This window comes from Pseudophryne corroboree, chromosome 4 (assembly GCF_028390025.1).
Source record: "Pseudophryne corroboree isolate aPseCor3 chromosome 4, aPseCor3.hap2, whole genome shotgun sequence".
In the NCBI taxonomy this organism is placed as follows: Eukaryota; Metazoa; Chordata; class Amphibia; order Anura; family Myobatrachidae; genus Pseudophryne; species Pseudophryne corroboree.
The window spans coordinates 18,418,334-18,439,143 of record NC_086447.1 but is presented as its reverse complement, the minus strand read 5'-3'; the positions used below and the strand labels follow the sequence as shown (position 1 = coordinate 18,439,143).

The following is a 20,810-nucleotide window of genomic DNA, read 5'->3' as shown; positions in this document are numbered from 1 at the left end:
ATGCATCTTGCTGCCTTTCCAATGAAGCAAGTTTTAATCAGTAATAGGTGAAAAACCATTCCTACAAAGGTGTTAATCAGAGACTTGGCTTTGTGGACACTTTTCAGAGAGCAAATGTGTTAGCATAAAAATAAAGCCATAAAATGGAGAGCTGATTAATCACTCAATTGGATTTCTCTGCCTGCATAATTTTTTTTCTCTGCAACCCCATGCTAAATTGTGCTTCCTGATTTTTATAAAATGACTTAATCAAATATGACTGCATCAGAGAAGGCCAGGTACCCTACACTATAAGAGGTGGTTTGAAATTTTGACTTGTCTACTTAAAGATCACCAAAATTTGATCACAAGGTCAATTACGTCCCTGGGTGCGATTGAACCACCAACCTTTCGATTAACAGCCGAATGCGCTAACCGATTGCGCCACAGAGACAGCTTGCAAAAGCATGTACTGACAAAGGCTAAAAATCATTCATCTAGAAAGTTTCCTAGAAAAAGGTTAAAAAGGCAATAATCTGGAGAGTTTTGCAAGATTTTTCTTCCATTGACCAAAGAAGAAACACATTGGTACTTTCACATAATGAGTGAGTACTTCAGGATCTCTGACACTTACATGAGCAGCAGAGTGGGGCAGCAGAAGCGTGCTGGGCCCATAACCCAGAGGTCGGTGGATTGAAACCATCCTCTGCTATGTGCACTTATTTTTTTGTTAATTAAATTCTTCCAAAACTGGAATTGATATTTTGACTCTTTTATTTTTACTTAAAGTACAATAACTTTTAACATTTTAATTTGTTTTAATAGTATATTGACAGCATTGTTTTCTTTCAGAAATCCACTTAATTTTCTTTACCCTATTACTGAAATGGTAATTGACAAAAACAAGCTACATTGTCACCAGAAGAGCAATGCAAAATGTACAATTGATATTTCAAAATCATCTTTCCATCTTGAATTTCAATGATGCATTGGGGCAACGATTTTGTAAGAAACATCTTCACCCTTAAAGAAAGATTTTCTTAACTTCTTACCTGTGTGCTGATTAGATATCACCTGGTTTTCACATTAAACAGATTCCCACTTGAGAAAGCAGCAAGGATGCAGTGAGGTTTATGTTTCCTGGTGTCAACCTGTATTATTTCAGTGGACATTGTAATGAGGATGCATCTTGCTGCCTTTCCAATGAAGCAAGTTTTAATCAGTAATAGGTGAAAAACCATTCCTACAAAGGTGTTAATCAGAGACTTGGCTTTGTGGACACTTTTCAGAGAGCAAATGTGTTAGCATAAAAATAAAGCCATAAAATGGAGAGCTGATTAATCACTCAATTGGATTTCTCTGCCTGCATAATTTTTTTTCTCTGCAACCCCATGCTAAATTGTGCTTCCTGTTTTTTATAAAATGACTTAATCAAATATGACTCTGATTGCATCAGAGAAGGCCAGGTACCCTACACCATAAGAGGTCGTTTGAAATTTTGACTTGTCTACTTTAAGATCAGCAAAATTTGATCACAAGGTCAATTACGTCCCTGGGTGGGATTGAACCACCAACCTTTCGGTTAACAGCCAAATGCGCTAACCGATTGCGCCACAGAGACAGCTTGCAAAAGCATGTACTGACAAAGGCTAAAAAGCATTCATCTAGATAGTTTCCTAGAAAAAAGTTAAAAAGGCAATAATCTGGAGAGTTTTGCAAGATTTTTCTTCCATTGACCAACGAAGAAACACATTGGTACTTTCACATGATGAGTGAGTACTTCAGGATCTCTGACACTTACATGAGCAGCAGAGTGGTGCAGCGGAAGCGTGCTGGGCCCATAACCCAGAGGTTGGTGGATGGAAACCATCCTCTGCTATGTGCACTTATTTTTTTGTTAATTAAATTCTTCCAAAACTGAAATTGATATTTTGACTCTTTTATTTTTACTTAAAGTACAATAACTTTTAACATTTTAATTTGTTTTAATAGTATATTGACAGCATTGTTTTCTTTCAGAAATCCACTTAATTTTCTTTACCCTATTACTGAAATGGTAATTGACAAAAACAAGCTACATTGTCACCAGAAGAGCAATGCAAAATGTACAATTGATATTTCAAAATCATCTTTCCATCTTGAATTTCAATGATGCATTGGGGCAACGATTTTGTGAGAAACATCTTCACCCTTAAAGAAAGATTTTCTTAACTTCTTACCTGTGTGCTGATTAGATATCACCTGGTTTTCACATTAAACAGATTCCCACTTGAGAAAGCAGCAAGGATGCAGTGAGGTTTATGTTTCCTGGTGTCAACCTGTATTATTTCAGTGGACATTGTAATGAGGATGCATCTTGCTGCCTTTCCAATGAAGCAAGTTTTAATCAGTAATAGGTGAAAAACCATTCCTACAAAGGTGTTAATCAGAGACTTGGCTTTGTGGACACTTTTCAGAGAGCAAATGTGTTAGCATAAAAATAAAGCCATAAAATGGAGAGCTGATTAATCACTCAATTGGATTTCTCTGCCTGCATAATTTTTTTTCTCTGCAACCCCATGCTAAATTGTGCTTCCTGTTTTTTATAAAATGACTTAATCAAATATGACTCTGATTGCATCAGAGAAGGCCAGGTACCCTACACCATAAGAGGTGGTTTGAAATTTTGACTTGTCTACTTAAAGATCAGCAAAATTTGATCACAAGGTCAATTACGTCCCTGGGTGGGATTGAACCACCAACCTTTCGGTTAACAGCCGAATGCGCTAACCGATTGCGCCACAGAGACAGCTTGCAAAAGCATGTACTGACAAAGGCTAAAAAGCATTCATCTAGATAGTTTCCTAGAAAAAAGTTAAAAAGGCAATAATCTGGAGAGTTTTGCAAGATTTTTCTTCCATTGACCAACGAAGAAACACATTGGTACTTTCACATGATGAGTGAATACTTCAGGATCTCTGACACTTACATGAGCAGCAGAGTGGCGCAGCGGAAGCGTGCTGGGCCCATAACCCAGAGGTTGGTGGATCGAAACCATCCTCTGCTATGTGCACTTATTTTTTTGTTAATTAAATTCTTCCAAAACTGGAATTGATATTTTGACTCTTTTATTTTTACTTAAAGTACAATAACTTTTAACATTTTAATTTGTTTTAATAGTATATTGACAGCATTGTTTTCTTTCAGAAATCCACTTAATTTTCTTTACCCTATTACTGAAATGGTAATTGACAAAAACAAGCTACATTGTCACCAGAAGAGCAATGCAAAATGTACAATTGATATTTCAAAATCATCTTTCCATCTTGAATTTCAATGATGCATTGGGGCAACGATTTTGTGAGAAACATCTTCACCCTTAAAGAAAGATTTTCTTAACTTCTTACCTGTGTGCTGATTAGATATCACCTGGTTTTCACATTAAACAGATTCCCACTTGAGAAAGCAGCAAGGATGCAGTGAGGTTTATGTTTCCTGGTGTCAACCTGTATTATTTCAGTGGACATTGTAATGAGGATGCATCTTGCTGCCTTTCCAATGAAGCAAGTTTTAATCAGTAATAGGTGAAAAACCATTCCTACAAAGGTGTTAATCAGAGACTTGGCTTTGTGGACACTTTTCAGAGAGCAAATGTGTTAGCATAAAAATAAAGCCATAAAATGGAGAGCTGATTAATCACTCAATTGGATTTCTCTGCCTGCATAATTTTTTTTCTCTGCAACCCCATGCTAAATTGTGCTTCCTGTTTTTTATAAAATGACTTAATCAAATCTGACTGCATCAGAGAAGGCCAGGTACCCTACACTATAAGAGGTGGTTTGAAATTTTGACTTGTCTACTTAAAGATCACCAAAATTTGATCACAAGGTCAATTACGTCCCTGGGTGCGATTGAACCACCAACCTTTCGGTTAACAGCCGAATGCGCTAACCGATTGCGCCACAGAGACAGCTTGCAAAAGCATGTACTGACAAAGGCTAAAAAGCATTCATCTAGAAAGTTTCCTCGAAAAAGGTTAAAAAGGCAATAATCTGGAGAGTTTTGCAAGATTTTTCTTCCATTGACCAAAGACGAAACACATTGGTACTTTCACATAATGAGTGAGTACTTCAGGATCTCTGACACTTACATGAGCAGCAGAGTGGGGCAGCAGACGCGTGCTGGGCCCATAACCCAGAGGTCGGTGGATTGAAACCATCCTCTGCTATGTGCACTTATTTTTTTGTTAATTAAATTCTTCCAAAACTGGAATTGATATTTTGACTCTTTTATTTTTACTTAAAGTACAATAACTTTTAACATTTTAATTTGTTTTAATAGTATATTGACAGCATTGTTTTCTTTCAGAAATCCACTTAATTTTCTTTACCCTATTACTGAAATGGTAATTGACAAAAACAAGCTACATTGTCACCAGAAGAGCAATGCAAAATGTACAATTGATATTTCAAAATCATCTTTCCATCTTGAATTTCAATGATGCATTGGGGCAACGATTTTGTGAGAAACATCTTCACCCTTAAAGAAAGATTTTCTTAACTTCTTACCTGTGTGCTGATTAGATATCACCTGGTTTTCACATTAAACAGATTCCCACTTGAGAAAGCAGCAAGGATGCAGTGAGGTTTATGTTTCCTGGTGTCAACCTGTATTATTTCAGTGGACATTGTAATGAGGATGCATCTTGCTGCCTTTCCAATGAAGCAAGTTTTAATCAGTAATAGGTGAAAAACCATTCCTACAAAGGTGTTAATCAGAGACTTGGCTTTGTGGACACTTTTCAGAGAGCAAATGTGTTAGCATAAGAATAAAGCCATAAAATGGAGAGCTGATTAATCACTCAATTGGATTTCTCTGCCTGCATAATTTTTTTTCTCTGCAACCCCATGCTAAATTGTGCTTCCTGTTTTTTATAAAATGACTTAATCAAATATGACTGCATCAGAGAAGGCCAGGTACCCTACACTATAAGAGGTGGTTTGAAATTTTGACTTGTCTACTTAAAGATCACAAAAATTTGATCACAAGGTCAATTACGTCCCTGGGTGCGATTGAACCACCAACCTTTCGGTTAACAGCCGAATGCGCTAACCGATTGCGCCACAGAGACAGCTTGCAAAAGCATGTACTGACAAAGGCTAAAAAGCATTCATCTAGAAAGTTTCCTAGAAAAAGGTTAAAAAGGCAATAATCTGGAGAGTTTTGCAAGATTTTTCTTCCATTGACCAAAGAAGAAACACATTGGTACTTTCACATAATGAGTGAGTACTTCAGGATCTCTGACACTTACATGAGCAGCAGAGTGGGGCAGCAGAAGCGTGCTGGGCCCATAACCCAGAGGTCGGTGGATTGAAACCATCCTCTGCTATGTGCACTTATTTTTTTGTTAATTAAATTCTTCCAAAACTGGAATTGATATTTTGACTCTTTTATTTTTACTTAAAGTACAATAACTTTTAACATTTTAATTTGTTTTAATAGTATATTGACAGCATTGTTTTCTTTCAGAAATCCACTTAATTTTCTTTACCCTATTACTGAAATGGTAATTGACAAAAACAAGCTACATTGTCACCAGAAGAGCAATGCAAAATGTACAATTGATATTTCAAAATCATCTTTCCATCTTGAATTTCAATTATGCATTGGGGCAACGATTTTGTGAGAAACATCTTCACCCTTAAAGAAAGATTTTCTTAACTTCTTACCTGTGTGCTGATTAGATATCACCTGGTTTTCACATTAAACAGATTCCCACTTGAGAAAGCAGCAAGGATGCAGTGAGGTTTATGTTTCCTGGTGTCAACCTGTATTATTTCAGTGGACATTGTAATGAGGATGCATCTTGCTGCCTTTCCAATGAAGCAAGTTTTAATCAGTAATAGGTGAAAAACCATTCCTACAAAGGTGTTAATCAGAGACTTGGCTTTGTGGACACTTTTCAGAGAGCAAATGTGTTAGCATAAAAATAAAGCCATAAAATGGAGAGCTGATTAATCACTCAATTGGATTTCTCTGCCTGCATAATTTTTTTTCTCTGCAACCCCATGCTAAATTGTGCTTCCTGTTTTTTATAAAATGACTTAATCAAATATGACTGCATCAGAGAAGGCCAGGTACCCTACACTATAAGAGGTGGTTTGAAATTTTGACTTGTCTACTTAAAGATCACCAAAATTTGATCACAAGGTCAATTACGTCCCTGGGTGCGATTGAACCACCAACCTTTCGATTAACAGCCGAATGCGCTAACCGATTGCGCCACAGAGACAGCTTGCAAAAGCATGTACTGACAAAGGCTAAAAATCATTCATCTAGAAAGTTTCCTAGAAAAAGGTTAAAAAGGCAATAATCTGGAGAGTTTTGCAAGATTTTTCTTCCATTGACCAAAGAAGAAACACATTGGTACTTTCACATAATGAGTGAGTACTTCAGGATCTCTGACACTTACATGAGCAGCAGAGTGGGGCAGCAGAAGCGTGCTGGGCCCATAACCCAGAGGTCGGTGGATTGAAACCATCCTCTGCTATGTGCACTTATTTTTTTGTTAATTAAATTCTTCCAAAACTGGAATTGATATTTTGACTCTTTTATTTTTACTTAAAGTACAATAACTTTTAACATTTTAATTTGTTTTAATAGTATATTGACAGCATTGTTTTCTTTCAGAAATCCACTTAATTTTCTTTACCCTATTACTGAAATGGTAATTGACAAAAACAAGCTACATTGTCACCAGAAGAGCAATGCAAAATGTACAATTGATATTTCAAAATCATCTTTCCATCTTGAATTTCAATGATGCATTGGGGCAACGATTTTGTGAGAAACATCTTCACCCTTAAAGAAAGATTTTCTTAACTTCTTACCTGTGTGCTGATTAGATATCACCTGGTTTTCACATTAAACAGATTCCCACTTGAGAAAGCAGCAAGGATGCAGTGAGGTTTATGTTTCCTGGTGTCAACCTGTATTATTTCAGTGGACATTGTAATGAGGATGCATCTTGCTGCCTTTCCAATGAAGCAAGTTTTAATCAGTAATAGGTGAAAAACCATTCCTACAAAGGTGTTAATCAGAGACTTGGCTTTGTGGACACTTTTCAGAGAGCAAATGTGTTAGCATAAAAATAAAGCCATAAAATGGAGAGCTGATTAATCACTCAATTGGATTTCTCTGCCTGCATAATTTTTTTTCTCTGCAACCCCATGCTAAATTGTGCTTCCTGTTTTTTATAAAATGACTTAATCAAATATGACTCTGATTGCATCAGAGAAGGCCAGGTACCCTACACCATAAGAGGTGGTTTGAAATTTTGACTTGTCTACTTAAAGATCAGCAAAATTTGATCACAAGGTCAATTACGTCCCTGGGTGGGATTGAACCACCAACCTTTCGGTTAACAGCCGAATGCGCTAACCGATTGCGCCACAGAGACAGCTTGCAAAAGCATGTACTGACAAAGGCTAAAAAGCATTCATCTAGATAGTTTCCTAGAAAAAAGTTAAAAAGGCAATAATCTGGAGAGTTTTGCAAGATTTTTCTTCCATTGACCAACGAAGAAACACATTGGTACTTTCACATGATGAGTGAATACTTCAGGATCTCTGACACTTACATGAGCAGCAGAGTGGCGCAGCGGAAGCGTGCTGGGCCCATAACCCAGAGGTTGGTGGATCGAAACCATCCTCTGCTATGTGCACTTATTTTTTTGTTAATTAAATTCTTCCAAAACTGGAATTGATATTTTGACTCTTTTATTTTTACTTAAAGTACAATAACTTTTAACATTTTAATTTGTTTTAATAGTATATTGACAGCATTGTTTTCTTTCAGAAATCCACTTAATTTTCTTTACCCTATTACTGAAATGGTAATTGACAAAAACAAGCTACATTGTCACCAGAAGAGCAATGCAAAATGTACAATTGATATTTCAAAATCATCTTTCCATCTTGAATTTCAATGATGCATTGGGGCAACGATTTTGTGAGAAACATCTTCACCCTTAAAGAAAGATTTTCTTAACTTCTTACCTGTGTGCTGATTAGATATCACCTGGTTTTCACATTAAACAGATTCCCACTTGAGAAAGCAGCAAGGATGCAGTGAGGTTTATGTTTCCTGGTGTCAACCTGTATTATTTCAGTGGACATTGTAATGAGGATGCATCTTGCTGCCTTTCCAATGAAGCAAGTTTTAATCAGTAATAGGTGAAAAACCATTCCTACAAAGGTGTTAATCAGAGACTTGGCTTTGTGGACACTTTTCAGAGAGCAAATGTGTTAGCATAAAAATAAAGCCATAAAATGGAGAGCTGATTAATCACTCAATTGGATTTCTCTGCCTGCATAATTTTTTTTCTCTGCAACCCCATGCTAAATTGTGCTTCCTGTTTTTTATAAAATGACTTAATCAAATATGACTCTGATTGCATCAGAGAAGGCCAGGTACCCTACACCATAAGAGGTGGTTTGAAATTTTGACTTGTCTACTTAAAGATCAGCAAAATTTGATCACAAGGTCAATTACGTCCCTGGGTGGGATTGAACACCAACCTTTCGGTTAACAGCCGAATGCGCTAACCGATTGCGCCACAGAGACAGCTTGCAAAAGCATGTACTGACAAAGGCTAAAAAGCATTCATCTAGATAGTTTCCTAGAAAAAAGTTAAAAAGGCAATAATCTGGAGAGTTTTGCAAGATTTTTCTTCCATTGACCAACGAAGAAACACATTGGTACTTTCACATGATGAGTGAGTACTTCAGGATCTCTGACACTTACATGAGCAGCAGAGTGGCGCAGCGGAAGCGTGCTGGGCCCATAACCCAGAGGTTGGTGGATCGAAACCATCCTCTGCTATGTGCACTTATTTTTTTGTTAATTAAATTCTTCCAAAACTGGAATTGATATTTAGACTCTTTTATTTTTACCAAAAGTACAATAACTTTTAACATTTTAATTTGTTTTAATAGTATATTGACAGCATTGTTTTCTTTCAGAAATCCACTTAATTTTCTTTACCCTATTACTGAAATGGTAATTGACAAAAACAAGCTACATTGTCACCAGAAGAGCAATGCAAAATGTACAATTGATATTTCAAAATCATCTTTCCATCTTGAATTTCAATGATGCATTGGGGCAACGATTTTGTGAGAAACATCTTCACCCTTAAAGAAAGATTTTCTTAACTTCTTACCTGTGTGCTGATTAGATATCACCTGGTTTTCACATTAAACAGATTCCCACTTGAGAAAGCAGCAAGGATGCAGTTAGGTTTATGTTTCCTGGTGTCAACCTGTATTATTTCAGTGGACATTGTAATGAGGATGCATCTTGCTGCCTTTCCAATGAAGCAAGTTTTAATCAGTAATAGGTGAAAAACCATTCCTACAAAGGTGTTAATCAGAGACTTGGCTTTGTGGACACTTTTCAGAGAGCAAATGTGTTAGCATAAAAATAAAGCCATAGTATGGAGAGCTGATTAATCACTCAATTGGATTTCTCTGCCTGCATAATTTTTTTTCTCTGCAACCCCATGCTAAATTGTGCTTCCTGTTTTTTATAAAATGACTTAATCAAATCTGATTGCATCAGAGAAGGCCAGGTACCCTACACTATAAGAGGTGGTTTGAAATTTTGACTTGTCTACTTAAAGATCACCAAAATTTGATCACAAGGTCAATTACGTCCCTGGGTGGGATTGAACCACCAACCTTTCGGTTAACAGCCGAATGCGCTAACCGATTGCGCCACAGAGACAGCTTGCAAAAGCATGTACTGACAAAGGCTAAAAAGCATTCATCTAGAAAGTTTCCTAGAAAAAAGTTAAAAAGGCAATAATCTGGAGAGTTTTGCAAGATTTTTCTTCCATTGACCAACGAAGAAACACATTGGTACTTTCACATGATGAGTGAGTACTTCAGGATCTCTGACACTTACATGAGCAGCAGAGTGGCGCAGCGGAAGCGTGCTGGGCCCATAACCCAGAGGTCGGTGGATCGAAACCATCCTCTGCTATGTGCACTTATTTTTTTGTTAATTAAATTCTTCCAAAACTGGAATTGATATTTTGACTCTTTTATTTTTACTTAAAGTACAATAACTTTTAACATTTTAATTTGTTTTAATAGTATATTGACAGCATTGTTTTCTTTCAGAAATCCACTTAATTTTCTTTACCCTATTACTGAAATGGTAATTGACAAAAACAAGCTACATTGTCACCAGAAGAGCAATGCAAAATGTACAATTGATATTTCAAAATCATCTTTCCATCTTGAATTTCAATGATGCATTGGGGCAACGATTTTGTGAGAAACATCTTCACCCTTAAAGAAAGATTTTCTTAACTTCTTACCTGTGTGCTGATTAGATATCACCTGGTTTTCACATTAAACAGATTCCCACTTGAGAAAGCAGCAAGGATGCAATGAGGTTTATGTTTCCTGGTGTCAACCTGTATTATTTCAGTGGACATTGTAATGAGGATGCATCTTGCTGCCTTTCCAATGAAGCAAGTTTTAATCAGTAATAGGTGAAAAACCATTCCTACAAAGGTGTTAATCAGAGACTTGGCTTTGTGGACACTTTTCAGAGAGCAAATGTGTTAGCATAAAAATAAAGCCATAGTATGGAGAGCTGATTAATCACTCAATTGGATTTCTCTGCCTGCATAATTTTTTTTCTCTGCTACCCCATGCTAAATTGTGCTTCCTGTTTTTTATAAAATGACTTAATCAAATCTGATTGCATCAGAGAAGGCCAGGTACCCTACACTATAAGAGGTGGTTTGAAATTTTGACTTGTCTACTTAAAGATCACCAAAATTTGATCACAAGGTCAATTACGTCCCTGGGTGGGATTGAACCACCAACCTTTCGGTTAACAGCCGAATGCACTAACCAATTGCGCCACAGAGACAGCTTGCAAAAGCATGTACTGACAAAGGCTAAAAAGCATTCATCTAGAAAGTTTCCTAGAAAAAGGTTAAAAAGGCAATAATCTGGAGAGTTTTGCAAGATTTTTCTTCCATTGACCAACGAAGAAACACATTGGTACTTTCACATGATGAGTGAGTACTTCAGGATCTCAGACACTTACACGAGCAGCAGAGTGGCGCAGCGGAAGCGTGCTGGGCCCATAGCCCAGAGGACGGTGGATCAAAACCATCCTCTGCTATGTGCACTTATTTTTTTGTTAATTAAATTCTTCCAAAACTGGAATTGATATTTTGACTCTTTTATTTTTACTTACAGTACAATAACTTTTAACATTTTAATTTGTTTTAATAGTATATTGACAGCATTGTTTTCTTTCAGAAATCCACTTAATTTTCTTTACCCTATTACTGAAATGGTAATTGACAAAAACAAGCTACATTGTCACCAGATGAGCAATGCAAAATGTACAATTGATATTTCAAAATCATCTTTCCATCTTGAATTTCAATGATGCATTGGGGCAACGATTTTGTGAGAAACATCTTCACCCTTAAAGAAAGATTTTCTTAACTTCTTACCTGTGTGCTGATTAGATATCACCTGGTTTTTACATTAAACAGATTCCCACTTGAGAAAGCAGCAAGGATGCAGTGAGGTTTATGTTTCCTGGTGTCAACCTGTATTATTTCAGTGGACATTGTAATGAGGATGCATCTTGCTGCCTTTCCAATGAAGCAAGTTTTAATCAGTAATAGGTGAAAAACCATTCCTACAAAGGTGTTAATCAGAGACTTGGCTTTGTGGACACTTTTCAGAGAGCAAATGTGTTAGCATAAAAATAAAGCCATAAAATGGAGAGCTGATTAATCACTCAATTGGATTTCTCTGCCTGCATAATTTTTTTTCTCTGCAACCCCATGCTAAATTGTGCTTCCTGTTTTTTATAAAATGACTTAATCAAATATGACTCTGATTGCATCAGAGAAGGCCAGGTACCCTACACCATAAGAGGTGGTTTGAAATTTTGACTTGTCTACTTAAAGATCAGCAAAATTTGATCACAAGGTCAATTACGTCCCTGGGTGGGATTGAACCACCAACCTTTCGGTTAACAGCCGAATGCGCTAACCGATTGCGCCACAGAGACAGCTTGCAAAAGCATGTACTGACAAAGGCTAAAAAGCATTCATCTAGAAAGTTTCCTAGAAAAAAGTTAAAAAGGCAATAATCTGGAGAGTTTTGCAAGATTTTTCTTCCATTGACCAACGAAGAAACACATTGGTACTTTCACATGATGAGTGAGTACTTCAGGATCTCTGACACTTACATGAGCAGCAGAGTGGCGCAGCGGAAGCGTGCTGGGCCCAAAACCCAGAGGTCGGTGGATCAAAACCATCCTCTGTTATGTGCACTTATTTTTTTGTTAATTAAATTCTTCCAAAACTGGGATTGATATTTTGACTCTTTTATTTTAACTTAAAGTACAATAACTTTTAACATTTTCATGTGTTTTAATAGTATATTGACAGCATTGTTTTCTTTCAGAAATCCACTTAATTTTCTTTACCCTATTACTGAAATGGTAATTGACAAAAACAAGCTCAATTGTCACCAGAAGAGCAATGCAAAATGTACAATTGATATTTCAAAATCATCTTTCCAGCTTGAATTTCAATGATGCATTGGGGCAACGATTTTGTGAGAAACATCTTCACCCTTAAAGAAAGATTTTCTTAACTTCTTACCTGTGTGCTGATTAGATATCACCTGGTTTTCACATTAAACAGATTCCCACTTGAGAAAGCAGCAAGGATGCAGTGAGGTTTATGTTTCCTGGTGTCAACCTGTATTATTTCAGTGGACATTGTAATGAGGATGCATCTTGCTGCCTTTCCAATGAAGCAAGTTTTAATCAGTAATAGGTGAAAAACCATTCCTACAAAGGTGTTAATCAGAGACTTGGCTTTGTGGACACTTTTCAGAGAGCAAATGTGTTAGCATAAAAATAAAGCCATAAAATGGAGAGCTGATTAATCACTCAATTGGATTTCTCTGCCTGCATCATTTTTTTTCTCTGCAACCCCATGCTAAATTGTGCTTCCTGTTTTTTATAAAATGACTTAATCAAATATGACTCTGATTGCATCAGAGAAGGCCAGGTACCCTACACCATAAGAGGTGGTTTGAAATTTTGACTTGTCTACTTAAAGATCAGCAAAATTTGATCACAAGGTCAATTACGTCCCTGGTTGGGATTGAACCACCAACCTTTCGGTTAACAGCCGAATGCGCTAACCGATTGCGCCACAGAGACAGCTTGCAAAAGCATGTACTGACAAAGGCTAAAAAGCATTCATCTAGAAAGTTTCCTAGAAAAAGGTTAAAAAGGCAATAATCTGGAGAGTTTTGCAAGATTTTTCTTCCATTGACCAACGAAGAAACACATTGGTACTTTCACATGATGAGTGAGTACTTCAGGATCTCTGACACTTACATGAGCAGCAGAGTGGCGCAGCGGAAGCGTGCTGGGCCCATAACCCAGAGGTCGGTGGATCGAAACCATCCTCTGCTATGTGCACTTATTTTTTTGTTAATTAAATTCTTCCAAAACTGGAATTGATATTTTGACTCTTTTATGTTTACTTAAAGTACAATAACTTTTAACATTTTAATTTGTTTTAATAGTATATTGACAGCATTGTTTTCTTTCAGAAATCCACTTAATTTTCTTTACCCTATTACTGAAATGGTAATTGACAAAAACAAGCTACATTGTCACCAGAAGAGCAATGCAAAATGTACAATTGATATTTCAAAATCATCTTTCCATCTTGAATTTCAATGATGCATTGGGGCAACGATTTTGTGAGAAACATCTTCACCCTTAAAGAAAGATTTTCTTAACTTCTTACCTGTGTGCTGATTAGATATCACCTGGTTTTCACATTAAACAGATTCCCACTTGAGAAAGCAGCAAGGATGCAGTGAGGTTTATGTTTCCTGGTGTCAACCTGTATTATTTCAGTGGACATTGTAATGAGGATGCATCTTGCTGCCTTTCCAATGAAGCAAGTTTTAATCAGTAATAGGTGAAAAACCATTCCTACAAAGGTGTTAATCAGAGACTTGGCTTTGTGGACACTTTTCAGAGAGCAAATGTGTTAGCATAAAAATAAAGCCATAAAATGGAGAGCTGATTAATCACTCAATTGGATTTCTCTGCCTGCATCATTTTTTTTCTCTGCAACCCCATGCTAAATTGTGCTTCCTGTTTTTTATAAAATGACTTAATCAAATATGACTCTGATTGCATCAGAGAAGGCCAGGTACCCTACACCATAAGAGGTGGTTTGAAATTTTGACTTGTCTACTTAAAGATCAGCAAAATTTGATCACAAGGTCAATTACGTCCCTGGTTGGGATTGAACCACCAACCTTTCGGTTAACAGCCGAATGCGCTAACCGATTGCGCCACAGAGACAGCTTACAAAAGCATGTACTGACAAAGGCTAAAAAGCATTCATCTAGAAAGTTTCCTAGAAAAAGGTTAAAAAGGCAATAATCTGGAGAGTTTTGCAAGATTTTTCTTCCATTGACCAACGAAGAAACACATTGGTACTTTCACATGATGAGTGAGTACTTCAGGATCTCTGACACTTACATGAGCAGCAGAGTGGCGCAGCGGAAGCGTGCTGGGCCCATAACCCAGAGGTCGGTGGATCGAAACCATCCTCTGTTATGTGCACTTATTTTTTTGTTAATTAAATTCTTCCAAAACTGGAATTGATATTTTGACTCTTTTATTTTTACTTAAAGTACAATAACTTTTAACATTTTAATTTGTTTTAATAGTATATTGACAGCATTGTTTTCTTTCAGAAATCCACTTAATTTTCTTTACCCTATTACTGAAATGGTAATTGACAAAAACAAGCTACATTGTCACCAGAAGAGCAATGCAAAATGTACAATTGATATTTCAAAATCATCTTTCCATCTTGAATTTCAATGATGCATTGGGGCAACGATTTTGTGAGAAACATCTTCACCCTTAAAGAAAGATTTTCTTAACTTCTTACCTGTGTGCTGATTAGATATCACCTGGTTTTCACATTAAACAGATTCCCACTTGAGAAAGCAGCAAGGATGCAGTGAGGTTTATGTTTCCTGGTGTCAACCTGTATTATTTCAGTGGACATTGTAATGAGGATGCATCTTGCTGCCTTTCCAATGAAGCAAGTTTTAATCAGTAATAGGTGAAAAACCATTCCTACAAAGGTGTTAATCAGAGACTTGGCTTTGTGGACACTTTTCAGAGAGCAAATGTGTTAGCATAAAAATAAAGCCATAAAATGGAGAGCTGATTAATCACTCAATTGGATTTCTCTGCCTGCATCATTTTTTTTCTCTGCAACCCCATGCTAAATTGTGCTTCCTGTTTTTTATAAAATGACTTAATCAAATATGACTCTGATTGCATCAGAGAAGGCCAGGTACCCTACACCATAAGAGGTGGTTTGAAATTTTGACTTGTCTACTTAAAGATCAGCAAAATTTGATCACAAGGTCAATTACGTCCCTGGGTGGGATTGAACCACCAACCTTTCGGTTAACAGCCGAATGCGCTAACCGATTGCGCCACAGAGACAGCTTGCAAAAGCATGTACTGACAAAGGCTAAAAAGCATTCATCTAGAAAGTTTCCTAGAAAAAGGTTAAAAAGGCAATAATCTGGAGAGTTTTGCAAGATTTTTCTTCCATTGACCAACGAAGAAACACATTGGTACTTTCACATGATGAGTGAGTACTTCAGGATCTCTGACACTTACATGAGCAGCAGAGTGGCGCAGCGGAAGCGTGCTGGGCCCATAACCCAGAGGTCGGTGGATCGAAACCATCCTCTGCTATGTGCACTTATTTTTTTGTTAATTAAATTCTTCCAAAACTGGAATTGATATTTTGACTCTTTTATTTTTACTTAAAGTACAATAACTTTTAACATTTTAATTTGTTTTAATAGTATATTGACAGCATTGTTTTCTTTCAGAAATCCACTTAATTTTCTTTACCCTATTACTGAAATGGTAATTGACAAAAACAAGCTACATTGTCACCAGATGAGCAATGCAAAATGTACAATTGATATTTCAAAATCATCTTTCCATCTTGAATTTCAATGATGCATTGGGGCAACGATTTTGTGAGAAACATCTTCACCCTTAAAGAAAGATTTTCTTAACTTCTTACCTGTGTGCTGATTAGATATCACCTGGTTTTCACATTAAACAGATTCCCACTTGAGAAAGCAGCAAGGATGCAGTGAGGTTTATGTTTCCTGGTGTCAACCTGTATTATTTCAGTGGACATTGTAATGAGGATGCATCTTGCTGCCTTTCCAATGAAGCAAGTTTTAATCAGTAATAGGTGAAAAACCATTCCTACAAAGGTGTTAATCAGAGACTTGGCTTTGTGGACACTTTTCAGAGAGCAAATGTGTTAGCATAAAAATAAAGCCATAAAATGGAGAGCTGATTAATCACTCAATTGGATTTCTCTGCCTGCAAAAATTTTTTTCTCTGCAACCCCATGCTAAATTGTGCTTCCTGTTTTTTATAAAATGACTTAATCAAATCTGATTGCATCAGAGAAGGCCAGGTACCCTACACTATAAGAGGTGGTTTGAAATTTTGACTTGTCTACTTAAAGATCACCAAAATTTGATCACAAGGTCAATTACGTCCCTGGGTGGGATTGAACCACCAACCTTTCGGTTAACAGACGAATGCGCTAACCGATTGCGCCACAGAGACAGCTTGCAAAAGCATGTACTGACAAAGGCTAAAAAGCATTCATCTAGAAAGTTTCCTAGAAAAAGGTTAAAAAGGCAATAATCTGGAGAGTTTTGCAAGATTTTTCTTCCATTGACCAAAGACGAAACACATTGGTACTTTCACATAATGAGTGAGTACTTCAGGATCTCTGACACTTACATGAGCAGCAGAGTGGGGCAGCAGAAGCGTGCTGGGCCCATAACCCAGAGGTCGGTGGATTGAAACCATCCTCTGCTATGTGCACTTATTTTTTTGTTAATTAAATTATTCCAAAACTGGAATTGATATTTTGACTCTTTTATTTTTACTTAAAGTACAATAACTTTTAACATTTTAATTTGTTTTAATAGTATATTGACAGCATTGTTTTCTTTCAGAAATCCACTTAATTTTCTTTACCCTATTACTGAAATGGTAATTGACAAAAACAAGCTACATTGTCACCAGATGAGCAATGCAAAATGTACAATTGATATTTCAAAATCATCTTTCCATCTTGAATTTCAATGATGCATTGGGGCAACGATTTTGTGAGAAACATCTTCACCCTTAAAGAAAGATTTTCTTAACTTCTTACCTGTGTGCTGATTAGATATCACCTGGTTTTCACATTAAACAGATTCCCACTTGAGAAAGCAGCAAGGATGCAGTGAGGTTTATGTTTCCTGGTGTCAACCTGTATTATTTCAGTGGACATTGTAATGAGGATGCATCTTGCTGCCTTTCCAATGAAGCAAGTTTTAATCAGTAATAGGTGAAAAACCATTCCTACAAAGGTGTTAATCAGAGACTTGGCTTTGTGGACACTTTTCAGAGAGCAAATGTGTTAGCATAAAAATAAAGCCATAAAATGGAGAGCTGATTAATCACTCAATTGGATTTCTCTGCCTGCATAATTTTTTTTCTCTGCAACCCCATGCTAAATTGTGCTTCCTGTTTTTTATAAAATGACTTAATCAAATATGACTCTGATTGCATCAGAGAAGGCCAGGTACCCTACACCATAAGTGGTGGTTTGAAATTTTGACTTGTCTACTTAAAGATCAGCAAAATTTGATCACAAGGTCAATTACGTCCCTGGGTGGGATTGAACCACCAACCTTTCGGTTAACAGCCGAATGCGCTAACCGATTGCGCCACAGAGACAGCTTGCAAAAGCATGTACTGACAAAGGCTAAAAAGCATTCATCTAGAAAGTTTCCTAGAAAAAAGTTAAAAAGGCAATAATCTGGAGAGTTTTGCAAGATTTTTCTTCCATTGACCAACGAAGAAACACATTGGTACTTTCACATGATGAGTGAGTACTTCAGGATCTCTGACACTTACATGAGCAGCAGAGTGGCGCAGCGGAAGCGTGCTGGGCCCAAAACCCAGAGGTCGGTGGATCAAAACCATCCTCTGTTATGTGCACTTATTTTTTTAATTAAATTCTTCCAAAGCTGGAATTGATATTTTGACTCTTTTATTTTTACTTAAAGTACAATAACTTTTAACATTTTAATTTGTTTTAATAGTATATTGACAGCATTGTTTTCTTTCAGAAATCCACTTAATTTTCTTTACCCTATTACTGAAATGGTAATTGACAAAAACAAGCTACATTGTAACCAGAAGAGCAATGCAAAATGTACAATTGATATTTCAAAATCATCTTTCCATCTTGAATTTCAATGATGCATTGGGGCAACGATTTTGTGAGAAACATCTTCACCCTTAAAGAAAGATTTTCTTAACTTCTTACCTGTGTGCTGATTAGATATCACCTGGTTTTCACATTAAACAGATTCCCACTTGAGAAAGCAGCAAGGATGCAGTGAGGTTTATGTTTCCTGGTGTCAACCTGTATTATTTCAGTGGACATTGTAATGAGGATGCATCTTGCTGCCTTTCCAATGAAGCAAGTTTTAATCAGTAATAGGTGAAAAACCATTCCTACAAAGGTGTTAATCAGAGACTTGGCTTTGTGGACACTTTTCAGAGAGCAAATGTGTTAGCATAAAAATAAAGCCATAAAATGGAGAGCTGATTAATCACTCAATTGGATTTCTCTGCCTGCATCATTTTTTTTCTCTGCAACCCCATGCTAAATTGTGCTTCCTGTTTTTTATAAAATGACTTAATCAAATATGACTCTGATTGCATCAGAGAAGGCCAGGTACCCTACACCATAAGAGGTGGTTTGAAATTTTGACTTGTCTACTTAAAGATCAGCAAAATTTGATCACAAGGTCAATTACGTCCCTGGTTGGGATTGAACCACCAACCTTTCGGTTAACAGCCGAATGCGCTAACCGATTGCGCCACAGAGACAGCTTGCAAAAGCATGTACTGACAAAGGCTAAAAAGCATTCATCTAGAAAGTTTCCTAGAAAAAGGTTAAAAAGGCAATAATCTGGAGAGTTTTGCAAGATTTTTCTTCCATTGACCAACGAAGAAACACATTGGTACTTTCACATGATGAGTGAGTACTTCAGGATCTCTGACACTTACATGAGCAGCAGAGTGGCGCAGCGGAAGCGTGCTGGGCCCATAACCCAGAGGTCGGTGGATCGAAACCATCCTCTGCTATGTGCACTTATTTTTTTGTTAATTAAATTCTTCCAAAACTGGAATTGATATTTTGACTCTTTTATTTTTACTTAAAGTACAATAACTTTTAACATTTTAATTTGTTTTAATAGTATATTGACAGCATTGTTTTCTTTCAGAAATCCACTTAATTTTCTTTACCCTATTACTGAAATGGTAATTGACAAAAACAAGCTACATTGTCACCAGAAGAGCAATGCAAAATGTACAATTGATATTTCAAAATCATCTTTCCATCTTGAATTTCAATGATGCATTGGGGCAACGATTTTGTGAGAAACATCTTCACCCTTAAAGAAAGATTTTCTTAACTTCTTACCTGTGTGCTGATTAGATATCACCTGGTTTTCACATTAAACAGATTCCCACTTGAGAAAGCAGCAAGGATGCAGTGAGGTTTATGTTTCCTGGTGTCAACCTGTATTATTTCAGTGGACATTGTAATGAGGATGCATCTTGCTGCCTTTCCAATGAAGCAAGTTTTAATCAGTAATAGGTGAAAAACCATTCCTACAAAGGTGTTAATCAGAGACTTGGCTTTGTGGACACTTTTCAGAGAGCAAATGTGTTAGCATAAAAATAAAGCCATAAAATGGAGAGCTGATTAATCACTCAATTGGATTTCTCTGCCTGCATCATTTTTTTTCTCTGCAACCCCATGCTAAATTGTGCTTCCTGTTTTTTATAAAATGACTTAATCAAATATGACTCTGATTGCATCAGAGAAGGCCAGGTACCCTACACCATAAGAGGTGGTTTGAAATTTTGACTTGTCTACTTAAAGATCAGCAAAATTTGATCACAAGGTCAATTACGTCCCTGGTTGGGATTGAACCACCAACCTTTCGGTTAACAGCCGAATGCGCTAACCGATTGCGCCACAGAGACAGCTTGCAAAAGCATGTACTGACAAAGGCTAAAAAGCATTCATCTAGAAAGTTTCCTAGAAAAAGGTTAAAAAGGCAATAATCTGGAGAGTTTTGCAAGATTTTTCTTCCATTGACCAACGAAGAAACACATTGGTACTTTCACATGATGAGTGAGTACTTCAGGATCTCTGACACTTACATGAGCAGCAGAGTGGCGCAGCGGAAGCGTGCTGGGCCCATAACCCAGAGGTCGGTGGATCGAAACCATCCTCTGCTATGTACACTTATTTTTTTGTTAATTAAATTCTTCCAAAACTGGAATTGATATTTTGACTCTTTTATGTTTACTTAAAGTACAATAACTTTTAACATTTTAATTTGTTTTAATAGTATATTGACAGCATTGTTTTCTTTCAGAAATCCACTTAATTTTCTTTACCCTATTACTGAAATGGTAATTGACAAAAACAAGCTACATTGTCACCAGAAGAGCAATGCAAAATGTACAATTGATATTTCAAAATCATCTTTCCATCTTGAATTTCAATGATGCATTGGGGCAACGATTTTGTGAGAAACATCTTCACCCTTAAAGAA

At 36.7% G+C, this 20,810-nt stretch overlaps 19 non-coding genes across 19 annotated transcripts; 5 read left to right on the top strand and 14 right to left on the bottom strand.

The window, feature by feature from the left end:
* Positions 1-1,526: 1,526 nt before the first annotated feature.
* On the bottom strand, positions 1,527-1,600 carry TRNAN-GUU (transfer RNA asparagine (anticodon GUU)). Its single transcript has one exon. It is a non-coding gene; the product is annotated as a tRNA-Asn (tRNA).
* A 1,093-nt stretch (positions 1,601-2,693) lies between these two features.
* On the bottom strand, positions 2,694-2,767 carry TRNAN-GUU (transfer RNA asparagine (anticodon GUU)). The gene has a single exon. It is a non-coding gene; the product is annotated as a tRNA-Asn (tRNA).
* Positions 2,768-3,854: 1,087 nt separating this feature from the next.
* TRNAN-GUU (transfer RNA asparagine (anticodon GUU)) lies at positions 3,855-3,928 on the bottom strand. The gene has a single exon. It is a non-coding gene; the product is annotated as a tRNA-Asn (tRNA).
* A 1,087-nt stretch (positions 3,929-5,015) lies between these two features.
* TRNAN-GUU (transfer RNA asparagine (anticodon GUU)) lies at positions 5,016-5,089 on the bottom strand. Its single transcript has one exon. It is a non-coding gene; the product is annotated as a tRNA-Asn (tRNA).
* Positions 5,090-7,343: 2,254 nt separating this feature from the next.
* On the bottom strand, positions 7,344-7,417 carry TRNAN-GUU (transfer RNA asparagine (anticodon GUU)). Its single transcript has one exon. It is a non-coding gene; the product is annotated as a tRNA-Asn (tRNA).
* A 2,253-nt stretch (positions 7,418-9,670) lies between these two features.
* On the bottom strand, positions 9,671-9,744 carry TRNAN-GUU (transfer RNA asparagine (anticodon GUU)). Its single transcript has one exon. It is a non-coding gene; the product is annotated as a tRNA-Asn (tRNA).
* A 186-nt stretch (positions 9,745-9,930) lies between these two features.
* TRNAM-CAU (transfer RNA methionine (anticodon CAU)) lies at positions 9,931-10,002 on the top strand. The gene has a single exon. It is a non-coding gene; the product is annotated as a tRNA-Met (tRNA).
* An 829-nt stretch (positions 10,003-10,831) lies between these two features.
* Positions 10,832-10,905, bottom strand: TRNAN-GUU (transfer RNA asparagine (anticodon GUU)). The gene has a single exon. It is a non-coding gene; the product is annotated as a tRNA-Asn (tRNA).
* A 1,093-nt stretch (positions 10,906-11,998) lies between these two features.
* TRNAN-GUU (transfer RNA asparagine (anticodon GUU)) lies at positions 11,999-12,072 on the bottom strand. The gene has a single exon. It is a non-coding gene; the product is annotated as a tRNA-Asn (tRNA).
* A 1,093-nt stretch (positions 12,073-13,165) lies between these two features.
* TRNAN-GUU (transfer RNA asparagine (anticodon GUU)) lies at positions 13,166-13,239 on the bottom strand. Its single transcript has one exon. It is a non-coding gene; the product is annotated as a tRNA-Asn (tRNA).
* Positions 13,240-13,425: 186 nt separating this feature from the next.
* On the top strand, positions 13,426-13,497 carry TRNAM-CAU (transfer RNA methionine (anticodon CAU)). Its single transcript has one exon. It is a non-coding gene; the product is annotated as a tRNA-Met (tRNA).
* Positions 13,498-14,332: 835 nt separating this feature from the next.
* TRNAN-GUU (transfer RNA asparagine (anticodon GUU)) lies at positions 14,333-14,406 on the bottom strand. The gene has a single exon. It is a non-coding gene; the product is annotated as a tRNA-Asn (tRNA).
* Positions 14,407-15,499: 1,093 nt separating this feature from the next.
* TRNAN-GUU (transfer RNA asparagine (anticodon GUU)) lies at positions 15,500-15,573 on the bottom strand. Its single transcript has one exon. It is a non-coding gene; the product is annotated as a tRNA-Asn (tRNA).
* A 186-nt stretch (positions 15,574-15,759) lies between these two features.
* Positions 15,760-15,831, top strand: TRNAM-CAU (transfer RNA methionine (anticodon CAU)). Its single transcript has one exon. It is a non-coding gene; the product is annotated as a tRNA-Met (tRNA).
* Positions 15,832-17,827: 1,996 nt separating this feature from the next.
* Positions 17,828-17,901, bottom strand: TRNAN-GUU (transfer RNA asparagine (anticodon GUU)). The gene has a single exon. It is a non-coding gene; the product is annotated as a tRNA-Asn (tRNA).
* A 1,090-nt stretch (positions 17,902-18,991) lies between these two features.
* Positions 18,992-19,065, bottom strand: TRNAN-GUU (transfer RNA asparagine (anticodon GUU)). Its single transcript has one exon. It is a non-coding gene; the product is annotated as a tRNA-Asn (tRNA).
* Positions 19,066-19,251: 186 nt separating this feature from the next.
* Positions 19,252-19,323, top strand: TRNAM-CAU (transfer RNA methionine (anticodon CAU)). The gene has a single exon. It is a non-coding gene; the product is annotated as a tRNA-Met (tRNA).
* An 835-nt stretch (positions 19,324-20,158) lies between these two features.
* TRNAN-GUU (transfer RNA asparagine (anticodon GUU)) lies at positions 20,159-20,232 on the bottom strand. The gene has a single exon. It is a non-coding gene; the product is annotated as a tRNA-Asn (tRNA).
* A 186-nt stretch (positions 20,233-20,418) lies between these two features.
* TRNAM-CAU (transfer RNA methionine (anticodon CAU)) lies at positions 20,419-20,490 on the top strand. Its single transcript has one exon. It is a non-coding gene; the product is annotated as a tRNA-Met (tRNA).
* Positions 20,491-20,810: the final 320 nt, after the last annotated feature.